This window comes from Podarcis liolepis (assembly GCF_965112155.1).
Source record: "Podarcis liolepis genome assembly, chromosome: 4".
Lineage (NCBI taxonomy): Eukaryota > Metazoa > Chordata > Lepidosauria > Squamata > Lacertidae > Podarcis > Podarcis liolepis.
Window position 1 is genome coordinate 35321169 of NC_139558.1, and position 27721 is coordinate 35348889.

The 27721-nt window shown below is 41.1% G+C and overlaps 2 long non-coding RNA genes across 4 annotated transcripts; one reads left to right on the plus strand and one right to left on the minus strand.

The window, feature by feature from the left end:
• Positions 1-10838: 10838 nt before the first annotated feature.
• LOC310706394 lies at positions 10839-21792 on the minus strand. 3 transcript variants are annotated; one of them, XR_014525829.1, is made up of 6 exons: positions 21731-21792; positions 19912-20027; positions 18757-18919; positions 14942-15014; positions 11668-11999; positions 10839-11631 (listed from the first exon to the last, which is right to left on the minus strand). It is a non-coding gene; the product is annotated as an uncharacterized lncRNA (long non-coding RNA). The 3 variants fall into 3 exon arrangements; XR_014525830.1 differs by having other exon boundaries at positions 19912-20033; XR_014525831.1 differs by lacking the exons at positions 10839-11631; positions 11668-11999 and adding an exon at positions 13870-14854.
• Positions 21793-21951: 159 nt separating this feature from the next.
• LOC310706425 lies at positions 21952-22575 on the plus strand. Its single transcript, XR_014525868.1, has 2 exons — positions 21952-22162; positions 22286-22575. It is a non-coding gene; the product is annotated as an uncharacterized lncRNA (long non-coding RNA).
• The last annotated feature ends 5146 nt before the right edge of the window (positions 22576-27721 follow it).

Here is a 27721-nt window from a genome sequence, read left to right on the forward strand (position 1 = left end):
CTTAAAACAGCCATACTCCAAAGAATAAGCACTGATTAAATTCTGGTGCTATTAGTCCGATTTATTTTAATATACAGTTGGAACATAGTTCATTAAACATTTACAATAAAAAAAATCATTAAACAATGGGAGTGTGAATTCAATGCAAATAGCAATATGTCTCTAAATTACCTGCAGGATTTCCTTATCCCACATGCACTTTGAAATCTTTGTTTCACATTTATATACTCCAGTGAAAAAGACCATTCTTCTTTCGTCAAAATTACAAAGCTTCTCTGCCTGAATAGTCAGAAATGGGACATCATTCTGCACACAGAAGAATAGTCTGTCCAGGATGCTATTAGTCAACATAATAGAACAATAATACTCTTCCCTTATTATAGTTACTTTAAAAAGTGAAAGTAGTAATTTCAGGGAGGAAAGGATGGTTTAATCAAGTCGTAAGTCAGGAAGTCTGAACTTTATTATCGATTAAAAATGTGAAAAGCGATTTTCTCAATAAAGCAAATCACATTTCCTTCTTTCTTTTTTCTTTTATATATTCATTAAGGAATTTAATATGTCTGGATTTTACTTCGTATTGTGCTTCCTTTTTATTACTTTATATTACTTTTGCTTGTGTTCATAGACTAGATGATGTAATTGACTTTTGCTGGGACCAAGTGTGCTTTGGTAATAATTTGAGGCAAAGCTCACTCCTCTTATTGGAGGAAAAGTTATTAACCATGTCTGTAAAGTGTGTTCCTTTTCCTCTGATCAAAGGTTTGACTCCTTGTCAAAAAGTTCAGTTTTCCAATCGGGGAGGGGGGAATCTGTTATCTTCTTAAAGACAACAACAGCAAACCTTATTTCTAAATAAGAGTTTGATGCTCCATCTTCAAAATCATTTTAGAAACCTGAAAATATTTGCTTGTGTACCACTCAGCCATGGATGAACCCATAATTTAGCACTGCAGGAGCAAACCTTAGCCTTGTGCACTTCGCTCTCTTCTCCTAGTACATGCCGGAGGATGAGACTGAAACATCCGCCTCTGCTTGTAAAGTGACCAGAGTTTGCCACACTACACCCAGATTTGGGGGACTTTATTACCTCCAAACATGGTTTGTTAACAATCCATGATCACAAATCAACCTATGGTCTGGTCCTGGCTTGTTTGAACAAACTGTTTATTAATGGCAGATGATAACAAGGAGCTCTGGTTACTTTAAAGGCAGGAGCAAAAGCTTCTGGTTCCCTTGCAAACATGATACCTCATGAGGAGTGTGCAAGACCAAAGTGCTGTGACTTGTTCTCATTGGGCTGAACTATTGTTTACCATTATATGTGAAATAGGCTCCAAATGGACCAATGATCTGGCTCTCTGTGTTCCTAGGAATGCTTCACAGGCTTCCAACTCTAGGAGAATGGCAATCTGATGGAGCTTAAGGTGCACTGTAAAATGCCTTGACACAGCAGTTATGAGCATGAAGGACATTGAGCATATAGCATGTTCATATAGTTAACTATGGATTCTGAATATGAATAATTAGGACCATCGCTAAAGGTCCCATTTGCTTCCCCTACGCTAAAGTGTCTATATTTCAGACTTTGCTTCCATTGGTATTTGTTTGAACTCTTTCTTATCATACTTAGAGCACCCATCCTAGTTATTGCCTTGTTGAAATAATTGAACTTTAGAAAGCAATTGCAAAGAAAAGTTGGGGGGGAGACGGGGGTTCTTTTAGACAGAAACAATAGAAAAAGGTTTCTGCATAAATCTTGGAATGGCTGCTGTACCACAGAGTTTATGATCACACTGTTTTATTAGGAGCTTACATTTGCTCTGCATACAGACAAATACTGTGTTTTGAGAAACTGTGCTTGAAGGGGGAGGGATGTTCTTTGAAGGAAAATAGGAAGGAGGCTATCAAACAAAATTGCTTGTAGCAATGGTTGCCACCTAGTGGACTTGTGGGAGAACTTAGTAGAAGATGGAATAGGTGAAAAAATAGTAGAGGGGATAGCTGCTAAAGACTATCCAGATAAGGGCTGTGGGATGCGTTTTAGCATTGGCGCTGAAAAAACAACATGAACGTGGCAAGTAAAATTTGTCAGTCATACAACATCCTCATATTCCAGATGATTACAGGGAGAAAGTGCAATTTCCTTGCTACTGCAGCAATAACTAACTGAGATTTTCTTGGATGATACTGCTCCTCAAGATTCTCCCTCAACCCACCCCACTAAAAAGATGAGCAAAAGTAGAGGCAACAGACATATTTAACTATCCTCCAAATTAAAGGTCCAGTTCCTGGGTGAATAAAAATGTTTTAGCCAAAGCAGCTAGTGATGGCACTAGGAGTGCTTCCCTGAGGAGAGCATTCCACAAACAGGGAGCCAGCACTGAAAAGGCCCGTTCTCATGTTGCCGCCCTCCACACTTTCCTCAGAAGGGGCCACATAGAGAAGGGCCTCCGATGATGAACCCAGGGTCCAGTTTGGTTCTTTAGAAATGTGTGGAAGGGAATTAAGTATGTATAGTTTTAATCAAGTTTATTTAACTGGTTGCAAAATATCTGAGGTAAGAGGGAAGCAAGAGGAGTTGGAGGCTGTATGCTACAAAGGCCTTCACACCATGTTGCAGGAGCAAGCCACTCAGTTTGGACCAAATATCAAGAGGATTCTGCATTTTACAGCTTGTGAAAGTACTGTCCTAACATCAGCGCCTAACTGTAGCAATACTGTCATTGCTAACATTACTGTCTTTAGAGTTTTGTATGTAGGAATTTTATAGTAGTATAATTGGCTATAACAATATTGTTTTAAAACAACCCTATTTCACTTAAAAAATATTTCACCCATCCTTCTGAAAGAATATTTTATATCAAATTATTATTTTCCATGGAAAAGCTGGGAGGAGGGGAAATCTTCAGAGAGAAAGAACAGCCCCCCCCCGATTTTTCTGGGTCTCCCCAGGCCTCTCCATCCTTAAATATATTTACTCCCTTATATTAATATTTAACTTTTTCTTTATTGCTTGGTATTTTAGTGTGTTAAGATGCTAATGATCAGCACAACAGATTTGACATAAAACTTCCTGTCTTTGTGATCTTCTACTCTATTTCTTCTGGTTTCAGATCTAAATTTAACTGTCTTTCACAGCCTTGCATTGTTAATTCACACCCAGATATTGTTCCTCTTATTTCTTCAGTGACTAGCTAATGTAGCTTAATTTTAGCAAAGGGTATGCATATTAGATGCCCTGCTGCAATCAAAATGCTCTTTAGTTTTGAAGTTTCTTTAATGTTGCTACAAATGCAATCTTTGTAATAAGACATGTTTATACTACTGAGAATTCCTTCTGGGAGATCATTTCATTTGCTCATATTACAAAAATATAAATATAAATAAATTAGGGGAACACTGTCTCTCCTCATGAGCTGAGGGAAGAACAAGATACACTTGTTACATCGATGTAAGAAGCAATTTAGAAGCTGAACGGCTGTGGCATAGATTTTTGCAGTACAGAAGTTCAGTGTGGAATGTTAAGATACTGTCGTAGCGAGACCCATGTTCAAATCCTTCTGTGTTGCCCAGGGAAGTCATTGCCTCTCACGGTTAGCTGACCTACATGTTCAAAAGAACCACGTGGTGCAGACTTTCTGAGACTGTTACTACTTTCAGAATCCAGGGGTCAGTATTAAGTCATTTGTCATGAACCTCAAGACTCATTTGTCACGGGATGAGACTGGGACTTCAGAGTGGGAGAGGGAATTGCTGTCCCAGTTTTTGTTGTTTAGTCGTTTAGTCGTGTCCGACTCTTCGTGACCCCATGGACCAGAGCATGCCAGGCACTTCTATCTTCCACTGCCTCCTGCAGTTTAGTCAAACTCATGCTCGTAGCTTCGAGAACACTATCCAACCATCTCGTCCTCTGTCGTCCCCTTCTCCTTGTGCCCTCCATCTTTCCTAACATCAGGGTCTTTTCCAGGGAATCTTCTCTTCTCATGAGGTGGCCAAAGTATTAGAGTCTCAGCTTCAGGATCTGTCCTTCCAGTGAGCACTCAGGGCTGATTTCCTTAAGAATGGATAGGTTTGATCTTCTTGCAGTCCATGGGACTCTCAAGAGTCTTCTCCAGCACCATAATTCAAAAGCATCAATTCTTCAGCGATCAGCCTTCTTTATGGTCCTGCTCTCACTTCCATACGTCACTACTGGGAAAACCATAGCTTTAACTATACGGACCTTTGTCGGCAAGGTGATGTCTCTGCTTTTTAAGATGCTGTCTAGGTTTGTCAGTGCTTTTCTCCCAAGAAGCAGGTGTCTTTTAATTTCTGTCTTTTAACAGAGACAGAACTGCAGCTCTTATTTAAGGCTCAGTCTGAGGATGACTGCTGCTGAAGCAACATCTGAACACTGTTAGTCTTCAGCCTGAGCCCTGTATGGAGCTGTCCAGAGTACCTTTGGCTCTGCTCACAACAGAATGTAATTTAATGCTTGTCCTGAGGGGAATGTTCCTTAGGATGACTAATCTTCATGTTCAGAAGACTCACGTGGCACAGTCCTGTTGTACCAAAATGCCAAAGAAGGGATTGCATGATTGAATGTTACTACATGCAAATCACTCCTCATACAAGGCATCATATTTGCTCTTGACACAAAGGTGGAAACATTCAAACTGCACTGTGAAGTGACTAAGTCCTGGATAACTGTACTACATGCTCTTTGATTGCATAGACTAGTTCTAACTATTTAGGATTAACTTGGAGTTAAATGAAATAAGAAATGCAATATACTAAGGCTGATACCCTATGCACTCTTACTAGAGTATAAGCCCTGTTGAGCAGAAGAAGGCTTTGAATCTGAGTAAACAGGCCTTGCCTTGGGCTACATAAGTACAATGTGAAATATATAGAGTAGCTTTATACTGACGGTATTTATTTATACTGAGCAGATTTGCAGTAGCACCAAAAAGCCGAAAGATAATGTAATGAGATAATCAGCTTTGAGCAGAGTGAAAATAGTTCTTGGTTATCTTCCTTGACCTCTTTTCTTTGCTTGCTTACAAGTTGTCCTTGAATTCACATTCTTGTGCACAGCAGCTGCAGAACTCCCTGGACTGGATTGGGGAAGTGGTGCTGGGGAAAGGTGGTACCCCCCCATGCCAGTACAGTGGTACCTCGGGTTACAAGCACCTCAGGTTACAAACGCTTTGGGTTACAGACTCCGCTAACCCGGAAGTAGTACCTCGGGTTAAGAACTTTGCCCTAGGATGAGAACAGAAATTGTGCTCCGGTGGCACGGCGGCAGCGGGAGGCCCCATTAGCTAAAGTGGCACCTCAGATTAAGAATGGTTTCAGGTTAAGAATGGACCTCCAGAATGAATTAAGTTCGTAACCAGAGGTACCACTGTATCCCAATTTCAATCCCCTCCACCTAAACTGCTTAATTGCCTTGCAGAGTGAAACATACCAATAGCACTATGCTGCAGTGTACTTTTTCCTATAGGACAAAGATTGTGTTTGGGAAAAAGTGAAGCACCACTCTTTCTCCTGGTTTGGAGAAAGAGTGAAGCACCACCTTTCTGATCAAATCTCACTCACCCCCACACCCCAATTAATGACTGGTCTGAACTAATTTTAAAAAGTAGTAGCTCTAATCTTGGATATCCCAGGGTTTTGCTGGTTTGGCTCTTGGCTTACTGAGAAATGGCGTTTGAGTCACTGTTTTATTTTGAGGGCAGCTAAACATTTGAGCAAGGTAGTTTCCAACTAGCTAGACCCAGGGCTTTTTTTTCAGCTGGAACCCACTGGAACTCAGTTCTGGCACCTCTCAAGTGAATGCCATTACCATTATAAGAGGTAGGTGTTCAATGGTGAGTTCTAGTACCTCTTTTCCTAGAAAAATAGCACTGGCTAGAACAGAAAAGTAAATAGAAAGGGAATTTAAAGAATATTGTACCCTACCATTTATTTGAGTCAAAAACCACTCACTGTGCCTGACAATAATTTAAATTATATTCCTATTCCAAAATAAAATGTATTTCCAGTGCAGATAGTAACTATGGGTGTAACTGAGTCTAGACCATTCCTGCTGTTATTTTTGCTGCCCATCCCTGATTGTCTTCCAAAGCTACTTTATATGTATGGATGAAATCTCCTGGGCCACTGCAGGTGGTTATTTAATCCAGGCTCTGTCCACCAATTTAGATGGCTTTGAAGGAGGATTTGACAAATTAAAGGAGGACAAGGCCATCAACGCCTCCTTGCCTTGATGACAGTATACTATCTTTAGGATCAGGAACACCATGCCTCTGAATACCAGTTGCTGAGGAGCAACAGTGAGCGAGAGCTGTCATATTCATGTCCTGCTTATGCCTGACCTAGCCACTGGGAGAAAGCAGATGCTGGTTTGATCCAAATAGGATCTTGTGTTTCCTATGGCAGGAGAGGGCACAAAAAGCAGCAGATGGATTTAGGAGGCAGCTAGTAATAAAGATGCTCTTCTACCAATTTGCAGAATCTTTTCTACTTGTTGAGTCCACTACCTACCCACCAAGTCTAGGGATGATCAAGAGGAGTGGCCAAATCGGCATAGTGCAGTAGGTAAAGGTAGGGAGGCAGGTGGCGCTGCGGTCTAACTCACTGAGCCTCTTGGGCTGGTTGATCAGAAGGTCAGTGGTTCAAATCCGTGCAACAGTGGTGAGCTCCCATTGCTCTGTCCCAGCTTCTGCCAACCTAGCAATTCGAAAGCATACCAGTCCAAGTAGATAAATAGGTACCACTGCAGCGGGAAGGTAAATGGCATTTCGGTGCACTCTGGCTTTCATTACAGTGTTCCGTTGCACCAGAAGCGTTCAGTCTTGCTGTCCACATGACACAGAAAGCTGTCTGTGGACAAATGCTGGCTCCCTCAGCCTGAAAGTGAGATGAGCGCCGCAACCTCACAGTCACCTTTGACAGGACTTAACCGCTCATGGGTACTTTACCTTTTTACCTTAGTGCAGTATGAGAGGGAAAGTGTGCACAAGGGAAAGATGAGGCTTGTAGATTGGGCAGGGAAGTTAAGGGAATAGAACAGTGGTCCAGCTCTACAATTCTGTGATTCTGATATTAAAGGGTTGTATCAGCATATTGGTTTGGAAAGACCAGCTAATGTTATACAGCAAGCACTAGATGGCAGTGTAATCTACCAATAAAGCATTGCAAACCAGTTTTAAGGAAGCATTGATGGCATTATTCAATGGATTAATGATTGCATTATTTGAATATCTTTTTTAAAAATGCAATTTTAACATTTTAATTAGACATTACCCTGTCAGGTCACATTTGATGGTGGTAGTATGACTTAAAATGATCGGTAGGCATTTTTAAAAATAAAAATGTAGACAATCTCTTGGATGAAATATTAATCTGTAAAATGATCTGTACCAACAAAAACCACACACCACACAACACTTTTATCTCAAGCATATTCTTTTAAATATCTTACTAATATTATCTTTACAATGTAACATTCCTTTTAATTTGCTCATTATGTTGGTGAGAATGGGTAGCCGGGGAGTTAATTGATCAGAGCAATTGTAACATGCTGACAGTTCTAATTTCAAGAAACAGAAGTTAAAAAATAACCAACCACATTTCTGGGGGATTCTGTATCCAAGACCACATTCTGCTTCAAGGTAACGTGAGCCAGAGAGCTGCAGCTCATTTGCATGTTTTTGTGTATACATAATTAACCAAAACTGCATAAAAGTTGCATGAATATGGTGGACATGTTGCACTCCTGTGACACCATCTGTGCAGTTTGCAGTGTGAAACTAGAAGGAGAAGCTCTTAGTATGTGTTGGGATAGTATAGCCTTTAAAATTTGCTAAGTGGGAGGAAATGGAAATGCTGGCTAAAATCTATATATACTGGATATAAGAAACATCCAAATGCTTTCAAAATATTTTAAAAGAGCCTGCATGCGCTTGGTGCAGGCATTGCTTGGTGTTATGCCTGCGAGGTCAAAGTGTAAAATGTGTAACGAAGCTCCTGAATGTATAACAAGGCTCAGATCCACCCAGGGATCCTCATATCTTCTAGGATAGAGCTTTCCAAACTGTTTGTCGTGACACGTTAGTGTGTTGACTGCAGTGTGTAGATGTGTCACATGAATGCTCCTCCCAGGGCTGGAAAGGGATGAGTTTAACCTGAATTAGTTAAAACTGAATTACTGTGTCATGGAATGATGCATGTCTAAAAAATGTGTCACCAACATCAAAAGTTTGGAAAGCTCCGTTCTAGGACCTACAGCAACAGGGGATGAGGCTAGGAAGTAATCTTGCGTTAGGAGAAAAGCAGTCATGCGAATCAATATCTTGAGTCGTGGGGCAACTGAAACCTCTCATTTTGCTAACCTCAAAACAACTCTTAGAAATTGTGAGCCTGAAATATAGCCTAGACTGAAATTCCTAATTGTTTACTGCAGATTTTGGAGCAGAAACGCCTATCACATATCCTTTACGTTTGCCTATGTAATCAAAGAGGCTGGAAACTTGCATCTTTATACTGAAAGCTGAGATTCTGGGTGTCATGTCTAGTTTGCCTGTAAGGCTGTACGAAACTTCATTAGGCACGCATGAGCTGTTAATATTCTCTTGCTGTTCGTATTCTTGTGAGCAAGTGCAAAATGAAGTTTTATACCACCTTAAGAAAAAACTAGAGTTGACACCATTCATGCAAGTAGCAAAGTAAGTTGCAGGCATGCCCACCCTGCAATGCAGATGAGGATCCTGGCGTGACTTTAGCAAATTGCAGTCTTGATCTGGACGTTGGGGCACACGTGCTATTTGTACTGGGAAGGGGCTGCTCTCATTGGAGCAAACAGTGCAAATAGTAGGTGTTGCAGCTCATCCTAGATAATTTTTGGTACACACTTGAGATCTCTTCTCTCCTTTGGGGTGGTTCACACAATCAAATGCCCACGATGAGAATCAGTGGCGTAGCATGGGGGGTGCAGGGGGGGCCGGCCGCACCGGGCGCAACATCTGGGGGTTAGGGTTAGGGGGTGCAAATCCACGGGTTAGGGGCGCAAATCCACAGGTTAGGGGGCACAAATTACTTGCCTTGCCCCGGGTGCTGACAACCCACGTTACGCCACTGATGAGAATGAAAATTGGTTTGTCCATGTGCTCTCATCATGTTATTACTGAACTCCTTGGTGATTAGCAGCAATATCCATGAACTGGCTTTACTGAAAATGATTTCATGTGAGTTGATGTATGGTATTAGGTCAATGATAGATTTGCAGATTTACTCAGACTTAAGCCTCGCTGGGCTCAGAATGACTTACTCCCATGCAGAGGACTGAGACTGTAGTCACTGGTTAACAACCTTGTTCTAAATACTCTTGTAACATTCTGTTGGGTGAAGAATTCTGCATGATTTCTGAAGCTTCTATAGCAACAGAACTTGGTCTAGTTAAAGGTATTGTTTTGCATTTGTTTGACTTGGACCAAATGGGCAACAGCTGTTTAAAATGCATTTCTTCTCAGTGCACAAGTGAACAACAAAAAGAAAGCACAAATTAACTCTAAATTAATTATAGCTAAAGAATACAGTGTGAGTGCAAAGAATAAGCACCGTATTTTTCGCCCCATAAGACGCACCGGCCCATAAGACGCACCTAGATTTTAGGGGGGGAAATAAAGGAAAAAATTTTATTTCCCCCCCAGGTGCGCTGCGCTACACCAGGAGCTTGGGGCGTGCGGAGCTCAGCGCGCCCCAAGCTTCTGCGTGCCGGCAAGGTCTCCACTAGCGTGGGAGAGCCGGGCGCCTCTTCCAGGGCTAGCGGACCCCTGCGCTAATCCAGAAGCTTGGGGCAAGCTGAGGTCAGCGCGCCCCAAGCTTCTGCGTGCCGGCAAGCAGTCCGCTGCCGCCCCAAGCCTCCCGCACCCGGCAGGAGGTCCCGCCGGGTGCGCAAGGCTTGGGGCGGCAGCGGACTGCTTGCGCGCACCTAGAAGCTTGGGGCGTGCTGAGCTCAGCGCGCCCCAAGCTTCTGCATGCCGGCAAGCAGTCCGCTGCCGCCCCAAGCCTCCCGCACCCGGCAGGAGGTCCCGCCGGGTGCGCGAGGCTTGGGGCGGCAGCGGACTGCTTGCGCGCACCTAGAAGCTTGGGGCGTGCTGAGCTCAGCGCGCCCCAAGCTTCTGCATGCCGGCAAGCAGTCCGCTGCTGCCCCAAGCCGGGGGAGCCCTCCAGAGGGCTCCCCGTGCTTCGGGCGACAGGCTGCCGCCCCAAGCCTCGCGCACCCGGTGGGACCTCCTGCCGGGCGCGCGAGGCTTGCAGGCATTTGCCCCATAAGACGCACCCCGATTTCCCCTTCATTTTTGGAGGGGAAAAAGTGCGTCTTATGGGGCGAAAAATACGGTAAGTGGTTCTGCATTATGTCAGTCTGATAGACACAGCTTCATAGATCAAGATTCATAAATCATAATGCTAAACACCTTCATCTTGATCGAACAATATATGCTCATTTTGTGCAGATGCGATAATGCTAAATATAAGGGCTGAAACCCAAAACATAATTAGTCAATGGAGTTCAATCCCCCTCTATGCAGAATTTGGTCTGTTGTCTTTAATCGGTATACAAAATCAAATGTTCCTAGCCTACAAAAAGAAAGGATAACAATATCACAAAAGCACATTCTTTTGGATTTTAAATAACTCCTTAGTTAATGGATGTCTGTATTTGTCTCATTTGGAGTTTTTAGCAATATTTTAAAGGCATGAGTTTTGATATTTCAGATGAATCTCAAAGTATCGGCAAAATAAAACTTAGCCTGTGAGCTTCCTTTTCTGCCAGAAGTTCCCCATAATCCAATACTACTTCACATATTCATTAAACACTATGACTTTCTTTTACAATTAACATTTGTGTTTCCCGTAATATGATCTTTGCAAATGGGCTGAGGTTCCCTGGGATACATTAAAAGATTGAAACCATAAATTTTGTGCAGGATTATTAAAGCAAATGGTTGTATAGAAAATCTATTTCTCTCTCTCTCTCTCTCTCTCTCTCTCTCTCTCACAAAAAACCACCTGCTCTTTGCATGTCATGTGAAAGGTCAGAAAAGAATAAGTCTGCAATGTGTGAAAAATGGAATTTATTAAAATGTATACTTTAAGCATTTGCAGGAGTTAACCATATTTTTGAATAAGATCCTTCCACTATCCTTCTCTGATGAGTTTACTGTAGCTTGAGACACAATGTTTCCTGTTCACATTCCATTTTTCACATATTGTGGGCTTCTTATTTTTACTAGTATTTACTGATAAGATGCTGTACTCATGCATAAAAATCAGATTCCTAAGAGTACAATTTCAGTACTTGTTTTGCTAGTTTCCCATTGATAAAATGATTCCCAAGATCATAATGTTAGCGGTGCAAAGCATCAAACACACCATAATTCAGTCCCTGCATGAAAAGGCTGTAAACTTGAATGAGCAGGGGAAGGCGGAAAAAAGAACATATCTGTTTTGCAAAATTACCATAATCTTACTTTACTGTAATGTTCAATGCAACTTCTGTTGATGAAGTTGAATACAGTAGAACACATTTCTGAGTTGAGCTTGCAGGATTAAATAGATATAATTTGCAACGTGGGTGGTCTTAACTGACACACACACACACACACACACACACACACACACACACACACACCCCAATCTTTTAGAAATATCCCCAGTTGCCTTCTGAAAGTGGTCTCTACATTCTTCCTATTTTAGTTTCATCTCACTAATTCCAGTTGTGAGGTGGAAAATTATTAATGCTGGCAGTGATTGCAGATTGCAGTGTTCTCTGGTTTGTCTCTGAACTGAAAACATTTTCTTCAGGGAGGTGGAAAAAATCTTGCATTGCACCCAGACTTTGCATTGCACGAAGAGGGAGACTTTCTGTATTCTTAAAGCATCCAGGCTGCTTCCAGTGACTAAGCCTTTGGCTGTTCAAGTGGCTAAAATCAAATCAGTCCTTCATGCTGGAAAAAAGAGGCATTTGTCTACAGGGAGGAAATAGCTTGTAAAGGTAACATAATAGGGATCAGCAGCCAGGTGTTGAAAATTTACTTGCAAGGTTTTACAGTGCCTTATATCTTGCAGCACTGTGCACCTTAAGTCTTGACAATTTGGAAAGCTAAGACAAAGTATAGAAGGTTTACATTTCTGTGAAATACGCACCGCACACAGAGAGAGGACTTTGACTTCCCCAGGAAAGCATGGACTTGGTTCACTCAAAGTCCACTTGAAAGCATTGAATCAGCTGAGAGGTGCTATTGCCTTAAAAATGCCATCCACTCTGGCCTCCCCTTATCATAGAATACAGAGCAGAATGGGCAGGTGAAATGATGCAAGAACAGGAGCATAACACCAGGACCTCTTTTAACTTTGAAACATCTCAAGACCTGAGGTTGCTATGTCTTTATTTTATGCTAAGGATTTGCCAAGAGCACATCTACACACCAGCCTCCTGAGTTCCATTTGTGTTGTAGCACACAAGCAGAAATGCAGGAAGAAAAACTTCTGGATATAAGCACACTTGAGTGTCATTGGGTTTCTGGGTTTTTTGAATCTGAATTTTTATTGAAAAATTGGTTAACTGCACATCCAGAAGCTTTAATAAATCATCACCATCATCTACACTTAACTAGTTTACTCTGAATCAGGGAAGAGTTGAAGATTATGATGCATATCAGGGAAGCTCATGAAAAATCCTACAAATTGTAGGTGCCTGTGATGGTATGGTTCTGAATAGACAACACTGGCTGGATTTGCATATAAACCATGGCTAATCACGGAAACCTTGGTTTATTACATCACAGAATAGTTAAAAGGCACCAGTGAGAGCAGCCGAGCCATGAGAGCAGTTTGAACTTTTTGCCACCCTTCGCTCTATAACCTTGGGGTCAATGCTGGATCCGTAAACAAAGTTAAGGAGGAGGTCCAGGTACACGTGTAACACTAAGTTGTGGTTAACATGAACTAAGGTTTATGGACCAGCTTCAGACTTTGGTTAACTAGCAATCATAAACCATAATTAAGAAAGCTTAGTTAAGCCGCTGGGTGGGTTTGCATATGCTGTTAGGCCATGGTTTAATAAACCACAGTTTAGCATTACATGTAAAGCAGGCCACTGAATACAATTATTTAAGTGCTACAGTCCCTTCTACAACTCCCTAAAACTAAACTATAGCTCCTCCCCTTAGGCATGCTAAACAGTGGCTGCTGTTTGAATGTCTGGCAGGGAGACTGGCAATATGGCAAATGAGATTCCGTGTAAATAATTGCACTGGGGAAATCAATGAAAACATTAAATCAGGATATGGCAATACTGAAAAGGTCACATTCTTCTATTTACCATTACTGGTAAAGGGACTGTAACTAAAATGTCTAGTGTGAAAATGCCTTTATATAAATCTATGGGGTGGCTATATTTGGAATACTGTGTATAATCCATCTGAAGAAGTGTGCATGCACACGAAAGCTCATACCAAGAACTAACTTAGTTGGTCTTTAAGGTGCTACTGGAAGGATTTTATTTTATTTTGACTATGGCAGACCAACACGGCTACCTATCTGTAACTGTGTATAATCCAGTTTGCGGCATCTTAAACAAGGTGCTTTATTTATGGTAGGGTACAGAAAAGGAAACCCAAATCATCCAGTGGCTTAGACACTATCTGTACAAAGAAAAGGTGAAGCATCTGAGGCTCCTTAAGTTTTAAGGGGGAATGGACCTGATTCTGTATTTATGAATAAGATGGAATATGTGGTAAAGCCAGACTTTGACTTCTTCTCAAGGTCATCCCACGAAGATGAGGGCTAATAGATTCTGGCAAGGGAAAAGGCAGTACTTAATCAAGCCAGCAGTTAACTAACTCATATCCACTGGCTTAGATGGCCTTATTCATGGAGCAGAGGTCGATAAATGGCGATTAGCCATGATAGCGAATTGCAACCTCCAAGTTCAGAGGCCATTATAGGAATAAAAGAAGAACAAGGCTCGCCAAAGACACACCTGACCCAGTATCCTGTTCTCAAAGTGGCCAACCAGATTCTTATGCAAAGCCTACAAGCAGAACACGAAAGCAATCCCACCTGAGAATGCCCAACAACGGGTATTCAGAAGCCTATTGCCTCCAACAGTGGAAGCAGAACATAGCCATTATGTCTAGGAGCCATTGGTAGCCTTATCCTCCATTAATTTGTCTAACCTTTTTAAAGCTTGAATTTTGTGACTCTGAATGCCATTTTGCTGGGGGGCGAATGATGGGGGAGGCCTCTTGTCTTTGTGCCCTGCTTCTGGGCCTCCCTGAAGCCCTGGGCTGATGAAAACAGGGTGCTTGACGAGACGGGCGATTAGTCCACAAGGCTTTCCTCACCTCCTCATATATTCATTAATAACCATTTAATCTGCTTGAGCTTTCCCCCACTCTTTCCTGTTTTACAGCCACATTCCCCTCTCCTTAAAAGTAAAGACATAATAAACCCTCTCTTACTCCCAGCACAGTGTGCAATAATGTTAAAAACTGGCTGATCCCTCATCCGCCTGGCCTTGACAAGCCAAGTGTGCAAGTGGGTCAGAAATGATTGAATGTCCCATAGTGCTGAGTGTCATGTCCCATTTTCTCGGTGAGTTAAGAATGAAACTTGCAGATCTCAGAGGTGAGCACATGTGATGCACACACACATACACACACACTAGGTTGCTGATGTTGACAGGCCCATAAACCCCATCCGAAGAAAAGGTGTGTATTAATGACAAACATTGCACTGAAGGTCTGCGCCTGCAACTATTCCTCAGGTCAAAATTCAAAATTTCAGCTGAAGGAAGCACCTGACAAGGAAATGATTGTTTAATTCTATTAGCTTTATATGAACACGGATGTGCAAAACAAATGGTGTTTAGTATGTTTCCACTTACCTGATCTTTAGCTGTCTTGGTGTCCTGATCGTCTTGAATTTGGTATGAGTCTCAAAGGTATTTCCTTGTCAGTCTGTAATCATATGTAAACAACACTCCTTTTTAAAATGAGCTTCCAGTTATCTAAAAGTTTTAGATGATCCTCAGATCTTATGGGCAAGCGAGTTGTTCAAAAATAACTACAAAAAGCAGGGGTTAGGATTAGGAAGGATCTGTTGATTTCAGTTCTCTCAGTTTCTCATTTTTTCCATTCATTTTCAGTTCTCCACATTTTACAATTTGCGGGTTAAAAAAAAATAATCACAAAAATTCATCAGTACCTTTGTGCAAATTTCTCCTAATATGCAGTTTTGACCAACGTACACAGTTTTGCAAGCAATTTTCTTTAATATAATGCATGTTAATGTGTTATTTTCACAAGTATATTCATTTTTATGTACACTTCCCCCAAATATATGCATGCTTGCAAGCATTAGCTGGTGAAGTGCATAACAAAATTCAGGTTAAGTGCAAATATTAAATGTTAGCTGTGTTTCAGTTTGTATATTGTTTTGGAAAGGATAAATTTGATGGGTTCGGTTTCAAATAAGACCGGAATAAAATTTCTTCCCCATCACTACTCACAGATTCTACTACGCTGAAAACAATGGTTGGTTATCATACTCTCAAACAGTTAAATATAACACTAGGTATTGTACAACAATAAAAAGGCAACAACCCTTCCCCGCTGATTAAGAATCTGTCAGAATTATTAGATGGCAGGGCAATGTTATTGTTCCCCAAGCTGATGGTCACTGCAGTGATGCTACACTGACACTAGCTATGGTGCAATCTTATACTGAGCTAGCTGCTAAGCCGAACAGACAGTTTTGCACACTGCCTTCAGATAAGCCATGAAAATGAGGCATCAATCAATGGCCAATGGCCAATCAACACCTGATACCATCCACCCTCATGCACCCTCTACATACAATGCACTACTAGGGCAATCGGAAAGAGAACAATAAAGACACAAACTCCTGGGCTCCAGTGTGTGCAGGCAGCTCTAAAAAGCCAAGGTAAACAACTGGGACCATACAACTATTATAATGCCCAGGTATCACCATAATCTAGCAGTAGAAGGCAAGAAAGGTGGCATGAGCTCCCCAGGAGAGAAGGGTTCAAGTCATGCTGTGCAATCAGTGCTCATATGCAGATAATCACCAGAACACTCCTAATAATACATTTGTATTGTTCCCCTTGTGAGAAAAGGAGAGGGCTGCATGAGCAGGAGGTTCAAGACAACTGAAAGGTAGTTGACGTATGGAGTTAAACTATGAAATTTACTACTACTATGAAATTCTATAGCCAGGGTGTTGCTGCAGTGAAGGCCCTTTTTGAGTCTGTCTCCACCCCCAACCATACCTCTTTTGTACATGGGACCAAAAGCAGAGCCTCCAAAGATTATTGTAACCTATGGACATTTGAATATGGGCAGCAACGTTTTCCTGACCCAGATCTAAAGGATTTGGCGCATTCCCTTTGTTCCGATTCGGAATTTCACCCTCTCCCTCTGAAACGGATTGGATTGTCCTAATACACGGAAACAGTGATTCCTGAATGGTGTCGTTTTTTTTGGAAGGGTAAGCTCCACGGGGAGCATTTAACCTTTTGCTTAGCTCAGCTGGAAAGATAGGAAGATTTAGATGGTAATGCTTATGAGCTTAACACCTTTCCATTGGCAATAACAGTTCTTCAGAAGTTTCATGGCAGTACGAATCGGAGCCTGGGCTGAGCAACAGATGGATTCTGGCCAAGATCCAGTGTTTTAAGAACTGTTGATCAAAGATCAGGTTTATCACAGTTGGTCTTGCAGAAAAAGATTGACATCTCAAAAAATGAGCTTCAACAGATAGAAGCCGAGCTCTCGCAATTTTAGCTGATTTAGCTTTTTCCCTTTTTGGCAAGCTGGCTGAATTGCGTGATTAGTAATTTTTGTGAGCTGGCTAATAGGAAGCAGTAGCAATATAGGTGTAAAAGTTAGTATAAACTTGCCAAGTCCTGCTTTCCTTTATTGAATGATGATATGTGACACTCCTGTTGTTGACCTTCATTGTTAACAGGAGTCATTGAGCATCAATTTTGTTTTAAAAGCGTTGTGTATGGATAAAATTCTCGTTGGACCAAAGACGATTCTCTTAAGAGCAGTGACTGATGATCTCAGAAAGCATACCTACACTACTAATTTATATAGGGTTTTTTTAAGCAGTTTGTCGTAATTTCCCCCAATGCATCCTGGGAATTGTAGTTTCATCTGTCGCTCACAGGGGAGATCTCCTCTTGAGAGAGGAAGGCTATTAACCCAGTTTAAGTCTGCAGTATGGATGGAAGTTCCCGTTAAATGAACTTTACAAATTTCTCAAAAGTGTTTAAACCACACAGGTGTCCAAAATGCCATTTGAATATAATTTCCATGTATATTCCTGTGTAGAGATAATGACTACTTTCCTTTTTTCAAAGTTCATTCTGTAAACACAAGTAGGTGCACTCTTTCCTTTGTATGGTTGTTATCTTTAAGTCCTTTAATTCGTCGACTCACATCTTGCAATAATACATGCAAAATGGGCTCTGAACTCCTTTGCAATATGCAGATTTGTGTGCAAATGAGCGTTACCTATGGTGTTCGCACTGAAGCGTTTTTCTTTGATGTACATTTCTGACATTCTGAGACTGTAAAGAAGAAAATAACTTCAAAAATTTTAAGAAACCTTAATTGAAGTTAACATAAAAGAAGATACATGGTGTTAATTGGTCTGTTTCAGGCATAATTTGGGCCTTTGAGACCATGTCCCTTACCCCCTGCCAAAGTGTCAAGACTCACATCTTTAATTCAACAATCTTTGTATTAATTACCTCTGGATAAGGTAAGCTTTGATTGGGAGGCTTTTATTGTAAAATTACAGTACATTGCCGGATTTAAGATAAATAAATTAGGGCTGAACTTGAAAAATCTCCATCCAACTGAGAACTTGGAAGTGCATTTGCCTATCAAATGCCAGATGAAAGAGCAGTTCATCTCCAGGCATTTTAATGGGAGAAAAGTGTTGAACTGTTTACAAGAACCAAGATCCACATGGATCTGTACCACACATAGATTGCAGATAGTCATCTTGGGGCGAAGAAGACAGGCATATTATTTGCAGAGCAGGGAGGGTGGTTTGGAAGCATCCTTACCTTAGTCACTCTCCCAGTCTCCCAGTTACTCCCATGGCTAAGTAAGAATTTGAACCTTCAGAACTTCATCACTTGAGCCTCAGCACCACAAATAACAATCCTGCTTCACCCTACTTAATTTTACACGGGGTTACGAGATATCCAAGGTATTTCCACATCTTGCTAAGGTGTTGCGGGGGCACATTTGCAAAGCAGCCTCTTCTGAATGTGGGGAAAAGGGGCATTGGTGAACGACTTATTGCCATATCGGCCTAGAGAGCCCTGTTATATCCCCTGTCTGTGGGTGACACTACTTTACAACAACTGCTTTATGTCCTCTTGTCCCAGGCATAAGTTATGCTCTGCTGGTTAGGGAAGCTAGACATGAAGACTGGGTCAAACCAAGTGCACCAAGCTCAGCACTATTTATTCTGATTGGCACCAGAGTTTCAAACGGGGGGCCTTTCGCCGTCCTACTTGGGAGATGTCAAGCATTGAGCCTGGGACCTTCAGCATGTAAAGCAAATGTTCTGCCTCTTCCCCGGTTGTCAAAATGGCAGCCTCGCCAAGCAAAGGATTCTTTTGCCTGACAAGTGTTTTCAAATCCAGCTGCAGATAATTACCTGTGGCTCTGCCTCTAACTTGAAAAGGGCCAAATCCGCAACACCTTCGAGCAGATTAAAAAGAGGCGAGGCGAGGAATGGAGGCACTTCTCTGCGGCTCCTTCGCTCACCAGCATTTGACACCGAATGCGTACGGGAGGCTGACCGTCAAAGGCAAAATGAGCTCGACAGAAAAGAGTAGGCATACATTTGCGTCTGACTGTAATGCAGTATCAATCATTAGAAAGTGCAACACAAAGGATTTGCATGGCAGGCTGTGCTAATCAGAAGAGGTGAGTGTTTTAATGCGTTTAAACGAGGACAGGGCACTTATTAATCAAAACAGAATCCAAAAGGACTGAAAGAGCAAGAATGCAACTCGAAACTTGCAAAAGTGGACCAGCGATACTTCTGAAATCCCATTTCAGGAAACCATCTAGGTTTATTATGCGAGGAATAATGAGGTAACTAACAAATACAACAAAAGGGGGAAAAATGTGAGAAGTTGTAATTATATCAGAGAATGCGGGCAGCTGATTGGGGGAAATGTTTCCCATTATAGCAAAGCGTCTTTTGGCAAGGTGAAGTAAAATAATGGATTTTTCATTGCCTTTGATTCAGCCTAGCACATGTTACTGCCGCAAGAAAAAACTATTAAGAAGTTTCTACCATGTGGAATAAATGTGAGGTGCTGGAGGTGCCAAGTCATTTATTCACACCGAAACCTCCAAGATCCCCAAATTCAGGACAATCTACAGTAGAGTTCATCCACGTGTGAGGCAAAGGGGAGGCACACTTAGGAAACTGTGGGTTAATCAAGATGTCTGACCTGCAGACACAGGGGAAATCTGTCATGGATGAGATGAAAAGGGACAACAAAGGAAGTCTGAGAGGAAAGTAGGATGTCAGGGGAAGCATGGTGGTTCTAAGTTGCCAGTGCTAGCAGATAAGGTTACTAATTGCTACTGAACCCTCCTTTTACAAAGGCCAGGAATGATGTTTGCCTCTGCCCCCATCCCTGGTGGCTAGCTTTATGGTGGGGATTTAGAAGGGACAGTGGCATTGCTGCTTGAAGCCAGTAAAAACCCTTGTGGATCAGGCAAAAAAATCCATCTAGTCCAGCATCCAGGTACCTATGAGAAACCTCAAAAAGGACCTTGGTGCAACAGCACTCACCCAGCAGCAGGCCTCCAGGGGCATACTGACTTTGACAGTGGAGGTGGTACATAGCCACTGAAAGCCTTTACCCTCCACAAATTTGTCCAATCCTCTTTTAAAGTTGGTGGCCATCACTACACCTCACAGAAACAAATTTAATAATGAATAGCATACATTTAATAGTAATAATAATAATAATAATAATACCTTTATTGTCATTGTACAACCTGTGTACAATGAAATTAAATGAGCCTCCCTTCCCCCACAAACACTCACACCACCTCACAAGTCAATTTCACTATGTTATTTTCCATTCAACAGCCTAACAGCCCACAGATAAAAGCTATTTTTTAGCCTGTTGGTACGGCTGATTATACTTCTATATCTCCTGCCCGAGGGTAGAAGATTAAAGAGGTGGTGGCCGGGGTGTATTAATTATTATTATTATTATTATTATTATTATTATTATTATTAGTTTTGAAACACTGCCCACAAAGGGTTTACACTGAAAAAAACAGAAGAGCAGGATCTGCAGGATCTGGTCATTGCACTCTGAAGACCAGAGGCGCAGCTCCTTTACTCACATGTAACTGTAAATCCTCCCAGCATTTGATTATTGTTATCCCTAGAATTTCAATGTCTCTGATTTACTACGGTGCTAGTCCTTCTCTCCTGCTGTCGTGAGAGAAGACTAGCTTGTTGGTTCTCTCCTGCCTCCTCAAAGGAAATGTCAGCAGGGACTAAAGAACTCTGGGACTGGTAGTACTTGAGAGGGCATGTCATATAGGGTGGCAAATTACCGTATTTTTTGCACCATAACACTCACTTTTTTCCTCCTGAAAAGTAAGGGGAAATGTCTGTGCGTGTTATGGAGGGAATGCCTACGGGTGACATGCCTGCGGATTTTCCTCCTATAAAAACTATGTGCGTGTTATGGTCGGGTGCGTGTTATAGAGCGAAAAATACGGTAATTCCTCTTCCTTAAACTACAAGTCCTAGCTAGAGTTTACTGTACAAAAACGCTCTCTAGTTACACAGAGAGGAGGAGGGGGAAACAGCAATACAACCAATTTGCTATCAACATTATTGAGTGACTGCAGAAAGTTAGATCCTTGTCAGCAAATTTGTTCATATGAGTAAAGTTGCTGAAACTATAAACAAAACAACTGTTTGCAGGTTACTTTCCTTGAATGTTTGTTACCATGTGGTAATAGTCCAGCTGAACTCTCTGCAGGGAAGTGCTAGAGCACAGTCATAGACTTCCTTAAAGATCATTTTACCTCACCGGTAACATGGGTTTCTTGTCAAAGAAATAAATTTCTCTGAAATCATCAAAGCCAGTAGGTTGTATTTGAATGCTACCTCAAAAAAGACAGTCCTTTGCACCGTTCTACTCTATATGAACCTATCCACTACTGAGATTTGTATCTTCATCATTTATCCCTCACCTATTTTCAGCTTGCATGTTCTGTGTTACAACTCACCTCTGAAGGCCAATTTATCAGTGGCCCTTGAAACCCCACAGCATATTTTATTTCTTTGGTAGGAGAAGGGACCCACTGATGCCATCACCTTTGCTGACACCCCCCCCCCCAATTGCCGAAGCATCCCTTCAGCCACTCACACTCAATAAAGCGGCCTTTGTGGCAGATTTAAGAGGCAACGGGAGTGTGATGAAAGATACTAAATGCCAGTGGCCTAGAAGGAGCAGGAAGGGAGGTTGTGTGTATGAAAATCTTGAGGCTATTGTGCTGGACTGGAAGGAAATATTTCATAGGGAGGGCCCATAATTGGAAACAGTTGAGATTCATTAATACTGCCACACAGGGATATCTACCTCAGAACATTAAGATTTCCTATGATAGCCTTTTCCTTGTCTTTTCCATGGCCCTAATTAGTTGTGTTGTGGAGTGGGAATCCAAGGGAACACAGTTCCAGAATGCATCTCCATCATGATGTAGTTTGCCTAAAAGTATCTATTACTGTCTTTCTGTTACCAGAACAGGCAACTCTTCCAATTTAGAGCATCAGAACGATGTTCATTCTGCAATGTAAGCTTTGCAGACGTTCACAATCACATGTTGTGATATATATTTTTAATGATTTGTCTAATTTTGAGCTATTTACTCCTAACATATATCTGTTGCACAGCATAGAGAAGGGAGCATAGAAGGTATCTTTGGTGTCAAAATTAAAAAGAAAAGGAACATTTTGAATCAAGTTGTCTGGCAGTTCGGTTTTGCTCACTCATTTAGCATTTTCCTAACAGGTATTTGTTTATATCCCACCTTTCCTTAGCATACTTAAGGCAGCTAGCAAAACCCAATGTGGGATGAAGCAGTGACACTAAATCAATTTTCTTTCCCGTTTCCCTTTTTCTTTTAAAAATGAGATCGGAATCTTATGATGGCAGATTATGACAACCTTGTGGAAAATTGAGGGATGATCTCTCCATCAGCTACCACTAAATGAGAATGTCTTTAGCCACTGCTTTTGCTACAGGGAATAAATGTTGCAGAAGCATGGATGGCAAATGCAAAGCTTCATTTAAATGGAGAACATACACACCCAAGTCCCTAGCTATGAGAAAAGATCTAGGAGGTTTGCCATTTACTCTGGATTTCTTTGTACAAGTTATTTTCTTAGAGATTTCTTACAAGAGTCATTAAAAAATCCCACCAGGTTCTTAGATGTTCTGTCTTCCAGTCTGTTTCTGGGCCCAATTTTAAGAGCCAGTTTTCATCTATAAATATCTAAATTTAAGCCTTGGGTTATTTGAAATATCACTTTCTTGCATACACCAATGTGGTTTTTAATATCTTTGTCTGAGACCCTGCTCTGAGTGCCCCTGCCAAATGACATCAGGTGATAGAGGTCCTTACCCTTATGGGAGATATGTATGGCCCCTTCTCTATTGGTTTTTAAAATACATTTTAGGATTTCTTTTTAATTCCTCATAGCCAAACTACATTTGGATATTTTTCTGGAGTTCTCTTTTTGCAAATACAGTGGTACCTTAGGTTACAAACACCTCGGGTTACAAACACTTCGGGCTACAGACTCCGCTAACCCAGAAGTAATACTTCGGGTTAAGAACTTTACCTCAGGATGAGAGCATCTTGGAAGATCCTATGAATACAGTATCAGAAGTATTGAAAGAAATTGATAAGTTTGGACAATTGGCAGGATTTATGTTGAATAAGAAAAAACACCAAAGCAATTATTAAAAATACTGACCAGGAGTTAGTTAATAGACTACAGCAGCAAACTGAGATAGAAGTGGTTAAGAAAGTAAAATATTTAGGGGTTTGGTTAACCCCTAGGAGTATTGACTTGTTTCAGAACAATTATGTTCCAACATGGAATAAGATTAAAAGGGACCTTGAGGTATGGGGAAGAATGAAACTTTCTTTTTGGGGAAGAATTACCACGATAAAAATGAATGTGCTACCGAAGATGTTATTTTTATTCCAAACAGTTCCAGTAATCAAGGGGGCAGCAATTTTTAAAAACTGGCAAAGAGAAATTTCAAGGTATATCTGGCAGGGTAAGAAGGATAAAATTTAAGATTTTAACAGATGCAAAAGAAAGAGGAGGCTTCGCCCTGCCAGACCTGAAATTATATTATGAAGCATCTTGCCTCTGTTGGTTAAAGGAATGGATAAAATTACAAGATATGGATGTGTTAGACTTAGAAGGTTTTGATAATAGATTTGGGTGGTACGCGTATTTGTGGTATGATAAGATACGGGTCCACAAAGGTTTTGAAAATCATATTATAAGAAGGTCCTTGATTGAAGTTTGGGAAAGATACAAAAATCTGTTGGAACAAAAAACTCCTTATTGGTTATCACCGCTGGAAGCGATGAGCGTGAAGAAAGTCAATATGACAGGGGGTTGGGTAACATATGAGAAATTGATATGTAAAAGTGAAGGAAAATGGAAAATGAGACCATTTGAAGAAGTTAAGAATTATGTGAATGACTGGCTGCATTTTTTTCAAATTAATGAGATGTTTAGAAAAGATTTAAATGAAAGGGGCTTTGCTGATAAAGAATCCAAATTTCAGACTGACATATTAAATAATGACTGTAAGATCTTAGCAAAAATGTATAAGATATTGCTGGAATGGTATACGAAGGATGAGGAGGTAAAATCGGTGATGATTGATTGGGCCAAAGATATAGGACATAATATACAAATGGAGGAATGGGAAAGACTGTGGAAAGATGGTTTAAGATTCACTGCATGTACTGCTATAAAAGAAAATGTTATGAAGATGATGTATCGATGGTATATAACCCCCGTAAAGTTAGCAAAAATGTATAAGATAAGTAACAAATGTTGGAAACGTAAAGAAAAGGAAGGCACTTTCTTTCATATGTGGTGGGAGTGTAAGAAGGTAAAATGCTTCTGGGAAATGATTTATAATGAATTGAAGAAAATGTTGAAATACACATTTACTAAGAAACCAGAAGCGTTTTTACTTGGTATTACAGGGAATGAGATAAACAAGAAAGAGAAGAAGTTATTTTTATATGCAGTGACTGCAGCAAGAATATTGATGGCCCAGAAATGGAAACAAGAGGAGATGCCTACGATAGAAGATTGGAGAGCCAAAATGATGGACTATGTGGAATTGGACAGAATGACAGGAAGGATTCGGAATCGACGCGATCAAAGATTTACAGAAGATTGGGAGAAGTTTATTCAATATTTGCAAAAACTAAGTGATAACCAGATTACGTTTGTAAGCTTTAAGGAAGCTCTGTGATGTGAAAATCTAATAATAAGTATAAATAATGAATTGAAGCTACCAGAATAATTAACAATAAGTAGGATTGTGTTAAAAGTTATAAAATGAAGGAAGTTCAGACAAATTGAGGGAAGTCAAAAGAATGGAATTAAGAGGTAATCAAGAAGTTTGAATGTAGAACTTTGTTTTCTTTTTTGTATTTGTAAACCAATAAAAATATAAATTAAAAAAAAGGATGAGAGCAGAAATTGCGTGGCAGCGGGAGGCCCCATTAGCTAAAGTGGTACCTCAGGATAAGAACAGTTTCAGGTTAAGAACAGACGTCCGGGACGAATTAAGTGCGTAACCAGAGGTACCACGGTATTTGTTTGCAGCTGTTATTTCACTGGTAGACCTTTTGGAAACTGTTTGTATTATCATCTGGGCATGATGTCTTGCCTTCTGGAAACATGCCCAGCACATTGGAGAACAGGGGTGTGTGTTGTATTGCCTATCCTGCTCCCCCCCCCATATGTCATGTTTCTCTCAGGTGCAGTGGGAGGTCACTGTCTTATTCTCACCAGTACTGAAGTAAGATTCAGCTGGCTGGTTAATGTACTTAGAATGCAGGGGAGGCAATTTTGTCCTTTCCATCATACAGCAAAATGTATCAAGCCCAACCTGGGATCTCAGTTATTACATCTTTGGGAATCACACTCTTGGGGTTTTCTTTAAATCTTCCTTGGAAGAGTTGAAAGAACCTATCCTTTTCCTGCTCTTCAACCACCTTAACGATAGGAGCATATTTAAAGTTAATAAGTGTGGGAAGAGGTAACTAAACTGTATGCTCTCTTGTTTCCAGAACTGTTTTTGGAGGGGGACTGACTTTCTGTGTCTCTAGAGAGTCTCTTCAAAAGAACTCCGGCACAGGAGTCCCTAATGATATAAATTCTGTGGCAGTTGCAACAGGCAGAGTTTACGACGACGGAATATTGATCAACAGATGTAGCTTAGCTCAGAGACATGAATAGACATGGATTAGATGCAAGACCCCATATGTTCCCCATCTCCAATTTCATTAATCTTATTGTGTTTGGTGGCTATGAGATACTCCTTTATATCAGATTATGGGAAAGACCTGATTGATAACGCTATCTAGAGAAATATTTATTCTGTGTCAATGATAGTACTTTTGATTCTGAAAACTTTTGTGCCGCAGCGTGCCAGTTGCAGAAGTCCTTGAACTCAATGGTTCTTTTTATTATGTGATATGAGATCTTTGTCCTTTGTAAATGAATAAAGAGTAATGGAGAGAAACGTTGGACTTTTTCTTTTAGCTTTGCCGTCACTGATTAAAGAAGCTGAAGGGGCTTTCTAGAAATAAGCTCTGTTTGGACCCAGGCACCTTAATTAAATTGATTGCTCAATTACTTTTGGACTAAAAGAAAGAAAGAAAGAGCAACACTTGATTAAAATTCTGCTCTGAAGAAAAATGAACACCTGTTTTTTGTAAACACTGCAGCCAGAGGGATCTCAGTCAATGCTTGCAAGAGAAAGAAGCACTAGCAAGTCGTGTTTGGGGAAGAAGCGGCAGCCCAGGACAATCCAGCAAAAGAGGGGAAAGGACATGCTTTTACATGCAAACAAAAGATAATCTTAAAGCTGTCACCTTAAGGGGACATACTAAGTTTTATTTGAATACTAATCAGCTTGCAGAATCCAGCATACAGAACTGTTGATAGCTGGCTTGGGATCAAGGGTGCTTTTCTGCATCTGGCAACAACATGGGTCATTCTGACTCCACTGCAAGCACATGTCAAAGAATGGGAGTCACTGAGGGGCAAATTACTTCATTCATTTCAAAGGATGGCACTCACCCAGGACAGAGGGAAGAGTGGTGCCATATTGTACTTCCTTGAAATGTGTGAATAGCATCAACTGAAGTGAATGGCAACGTGCTTTTCCGAATGTGGCAAATGGATGGGATGAGGGAGAGATTTAGGATCTGTGCTTGGTTTCTGCTTTTGGCTCCTTGCACTTCTCTCTCTTATCTAAAATGCATCTTGCCCATTTCCTCTGGCAGGGAGACATTATGCTCTGGGAGAGAGAGGTGCAAGATTAGTTCTGGTTTTGATGGAGAAAAGTTTGGACAGAAAGCCTAAGGGAAATATGCACCCTATGGCTCCAAAGGTATGGATTTTTGACCCATCTGAAACAAGCCTGAAAGGGAGCTACATATGAATACAAAATGGCCAACTCTTATACTCAGAACAGAAAGCTACTAATTTTATAGTAGTCTGCTGCCTTCCTATTTTACAAGTTAATCTTCTTTCTCCCGAATCTAAGTTCTGTTCCTGAATCTACTCTTTTCCAGTCACTGCCAGATGTAATAGATCTCCAACCCTCTTTTCATTTTTAAGATCTATGAAAAGAAGGGGTGGGTGAGTGAGTGGGTGGGTGAAGGAAGATAGATTTTTGTGGCCCCTCCCTGACTTATATCATTAGATGCCTTATCGCCTGATGATTCGCTGCTGCTTGTGCAAATTGTTTCAATTGAACAATATTGGTTTAAGGTTATGCAAAGTGATGATACAGAACCTAGGGTTTGCCGATCAGAAGGTCGGCAATTTGAATTCCTGCGACGGGGTGAGCTCCTGTTGCTCGGTCCCTGCTCCTGCCAACCTAGCAGTTCGAAAGCACGTCAAAGTGCAAGTAGATAAATAGGTACCGCTCTGGCGGGAAGGTAAACAGTGTTTCCGTGCGCTGCTCTGGTTCGCCAGAAGCGGCTTAGTCATGCTGGCCACATGACCCGGAAGCTGTACGCCGCTCCCTTGGCCAGCAAAGCGAGATGAGCGCCACAAGCCCAGAGTCATCCACGAATGGACTTAATGGTCAGGGGTCCCTTTACCTTTAAAGTGATGATACAGCAGTTTCCCATATAGTGCTTGACCCATGATGGTTCTTTCACACGTGCAAGTCATCATATTATTTTCATTCATAACATTTCTGTACACCCTTATATAAAGCACTCAGTGTAGGTATAAATATATAAAAATTGAACAATAAGATCTATTTCATCCATACCTGGGCTGG